This window comes from Montipora foliosa, chromosome 9, assembly GCF_036669935.1.
Source record: "Montipora foliosa isolate CH-2021 chromosome 9, ASM3666993v2, whole genome shotgun sequence".
NCBI lineage: Eukaryota > Metazoa > Cnidaria > Anthozoa > Scleractinia > Acroporidae > Montipora > Montipora foliosa.
In genome coordinates this window covers 2,726,179-2,730,241 of record NC_090877.1, presented here as the reverse complement: position 1 = coordinate 2,730,241, position 4,063 = coordinate 2,726,179, and the positions used below count along the sequence as shown (strand labels likewise).

The 4,063-nt window shown below is 37.2% G+C and overlaps 1 protein-coding gene across 4 annotated transcripts in view; it reads left to right on the top strand.

Annotated features, from left to right (window-relative positions):
- The first annotated feature begins 200 nt into the window (after positions 1 to 200).
- LOC137970992 (polyunsaturated fatty acid 5-lipoxygenase-like) overlaps positions 201 to 4,063 on the top strand; it is a 59,704-nt gene continuing 55,841 nt past the window's right edge. For 2 of the 4 annotated variants that reach the window (XM_068817685.1, XM_068817683.1), the window contains exon 1: positions 218 to 372. The gene's annotated coding sequence lies outside the window, so the exon portion shown is untranslated. Of the gene's footprint in view, positions 373 to 4,063 lie in introns of all 4 variants that reach the window. The other 2 variants (XM_068817681.1, XM_068817682.1) reach the window with 2 other exon arrangements.

The following is a 4,063-nucleotide window of genomic DNA, read 5'->3' as shown; positions in this document are numbered from 1 at the left end:
ATTGTTTTAAAGAAAATGCATTAGGGGAAATAATCACCCTTTGTAATTATACTAAGAAAATTATTCACTTCAGGGTCTGTGAATATTGGTGAATAAAAACCTCGACTTCGTCTGGGTTTTTATTCGCCGATATTCACCTCCCCTTCGGCGAATAATTGTTAAAAATAGATAATCTCCTAGTGGATAGAAATTGATAGATTGATAATCCCCTGGCCCTCGCATCACACTCACATGCAAACCCGCCAAACCATTATTTCGTACTGATGCCGTTGGATGCCCACGCATCTTTGATACAAAGTCTTTGGTTTATACATTGCGGACCTTGCACATCGGAATTTGCTGAGCCAAAGGTACACTTCGAAATCACAGTGGGTACGTAACACTTGGGCCGAGGGTACTTGGGAAAACAAATTAGCAGAATCACGAGGCAGTGCACTCTGTACGGTTGCTCAGACATTACAGACGTTTAAACACCTAAAGGTTACTTTTTTTAGTGTTCTTATGGATTCATTCACTGTTCTGGCAGTGTCATCCCCTGCAATTTGTTTCAGTCCCCTTTTAAACGCTGCCGATGGATCATATTTCTTGATACTTACCCACCTGGTCAAAGTTAAACAAATCTGTCTCCTCTTCAATGCTAAACCGGCCGTTCTCGTAGTTCTCTTCCAAACTGGATTTACCGAACTACTTCGTGCTAAAGTCATTTCCTTAGACTCACTCATTTCTGGCAATTTGCAGAAAAGTGCAAAGTTGTCAGTATTACTGATTCGACAATGTTAAAATCCCCGTGCGTACTTTTGAAATGTTTAATTTATTTTTTTTCCCAAAAGCTTCTTTAGCACGCATTTGTTTTATTATTTATATATTTATTTTAATTTTATTGAAATAACACCATACACTCACAAAAAAGGAACACAGCAAAATTATTAAAAAAACAAAAAACAAAAAACATAACAGTAACAGAGGAACTAAATAAACGTTGTACCAAACTACAAAATTGGATATGCTATAAAGAGCTAAGCTAATATTATATGATGTTCTATAAAAAGCTTAAAGGGGCTAGGTCACGCAATTTTAGGCAATTTCAACACTGATCGAATGGTCATAGAATTAACTAAAATATCAAAATAACTCTTTAAATCTATAGAAGAACTCTCACAAAACACAGGGAAGCCAAGAAGGGACATGGATGGACAAAACTGGAGAGGATTGAAATGGATTGAATTTGGGTAAATTTGAAAAACGTCGGCCCACCTTTTTTCAAATTTATATCAGTCTATATCAAAATGTCATTTACACAGCTGGAAAATCATTCTCAGTTGTTATGTGGCCGTGATTTTGCAAATGAAAGACTCTTGCTCTGCCAATTTGACGTTTAGAGCTCATAATTAACAAAATTAAACAAAATTACCTAAAATAGCGTGACCTAGCCCCTTTAATATAACCTCAGTTATAGCTATTTTCCTTTAAAACATAAGAACGAAAATTAAGGAGAGGGAATATATTACAATATACTTTCCTAAAAGGCTTATATAAATATGACATTTACATTTGACTTATGTTACAATACTTAGAGACTTATTCATTTTACTTGCAAGATAAGTGAAAAGAAAATTACAAAAAGCCACAATTTTCAAGTTTCCGATTCAAGCATCGAGTACAGAGATCGTCACTAGCCATATATCTTTTCAACTCCCTTCTAGCTAGTTGTGATTATTCTATGTGAAAATTTAAAGAACATTGTCTTAGTCTGTTATCTTTATAAAAGGCGTATATATGACTGAACGTTTTCTGTCACTCTGCTGAGATTTCGGGAATATATTCTTCGCAGGTCTCAACATTTCTTTAGATTTAAGTTTACACTGCTTCTGAGATTCTTAAAACAGGGGATACAATAGAGTCGAGGCGCTGATCTGGATATGGAGATTTGAAAAATTTGGTTTTATAGCCATGACGTCATGAACGACTGTACGTACGTACGTCCGTACGTCCACCCCTCCATGTATGCCAATGTGATCAGGATCATGCTAGTTTACAGCATACATCTTTGATATTGGACATCGATCTTTTGATTAATTGACACCTGTCAAAACAAGGTATCCCCTGACCAGTATTACGTGACCATAACGCGGGCTCAAGCTTAGAGCTCATCGAGGTCAGCTGTTTTTTTTAATTTGTCCGCTGACCAGGCACTGGTTTTCGATTGGATTGCAGGCTTAACCCAGGTTAGCTCACCCGAACATAATTCGCGCGCTTTCTGTGGCTCGACGCGGCTACACGGCCATACTATATATAAACAAAAGTTCTTACACAGTCAACGCTTTTCGTGTTCAGGTGGAAAACGGTTTGGAAGATGTTTTCTTTCTGCATTTTTCACTGGTTTCAATCCAGTTTGACATATCATGATATCTGTGGTCCATACTGGTGGCTACGCAGTTATTCAAGTCAAGCATCGGCGGGATGTAAACTTAAAGCTGAGTGTTTATTTTTAATTTGCTTAGAGCTGCTTTTTTCTCTGTATTGCAATTTTTGGCATATCTTTAGAAGCTCTGATAAGGTTACATGATGCCTGGAGGACCTATGTCTAGAACAGAAACGAAAGCACTGAGCGAAAGAGAATGACAACGACAAAACAGAATACCAGTAATAGCTCATACGTAGCACACAAATTCTTTCCTTGGGCAAAAAACCGTTTGTTATTTTTACGATGCGTTATTTAAAGTGGATGCGTATTTTTAAAAGTTGGTTTAATCGGTTATTCCTTTGTTCAGGAATGAGAATCGAATTTTTATTGTAAACTGGAATTAATCTGTACTCTTTTGGACATAAAGAAAGAGTTGATTTGTTTGTTTGTTTTCCTCTAAAATGCGAGCGAACAAGTGCTTTTTTAATCCGTTTGCCCAACTGGTTTTCGTTGTGCCTCGACAGTGACAAGAAAATTTTGCCCTTATGTTATAAACACGTATTCGCCATGAGTTCTCGTAAAATTAGGGGGAAATCTCACTAGCTTGTGTTTTCAAAAGTTTGTTTAAAGCACTCAAACGTTATGTAAGTGTTGGAGCACTCTTTGAAGAACACCATGTTTTCATTGCATTAAAATACAATTAAAAAATGAGTGCCATATTACTTATGAATACATTTAAATAATTTGCAAGTGTCTATAGGTGGTTTTCACATTATGTCACCGACGCCTTGTTGGTGGACGAAAACAATACACCTCTCATTAGCTCCTTTTGTTCGTCCACAAGCAATTGTATATCGCAGCATTTTTATCTGTGTCTCTAGAGATTGGTTGCAAACCCCCCATTAGAACAAGCACTCTGAATAAATACCCAAGCGTATGGAAGGATTGTCGGAAAGTACGCCACCTACCCAGATTTTATTTTTCATATGGGTCTTTTTTCCCTGTTCATCCAGGCTCATTGTATTGAATAAACCTTGCTCACTAGCAACTGTCTGAAAAGCTAGTGGCGACTTTGATTGCAACAGGGGATAGCAACGCTAAAAGTCTATCTAATATTTCGCAAGGGGATTAAAAACTGAACTACGGATATCAGATTTCCAGCATTTTAATTGGCTCGCCGGACAAAGGCTATCACTTCATGTACCTGCTGTACCTCATATGGTCAAGGAACGAGTCAGCGATAAAGCGAACTGAAAGCATTTTTGCAGCTCTGAGAAAAAATGGCCGTCAAAAACCTTTTTGGACAAGAATTGTCGAGGCGACAGAAAAAGAAATTAATTTTTTTAAAGAAAATTTATTTGGAGAAATAATCACCCTTTGTAATTATACTAAGAAAATTATTCACCTCAGGGTCTGTGAATATTGGTGAATAAAAACCTCGACTTCGTCTGGGTTTTAATTGGCCGATATTCACCTCCCCTTCGGCGAATAATTGTTAAAAATAGATAATCTCCTAGTGGATAGAAATTGATAGATTGATAATCCCTCACTGGCCCTCGCATCACAGTCACATGCAAACCCGCCAAACCGTTATTTCATACTGAGATGCCGTTGGATCATATTTCTTGATACTCCCCCACCTGGTCAAAGTTAAACAAA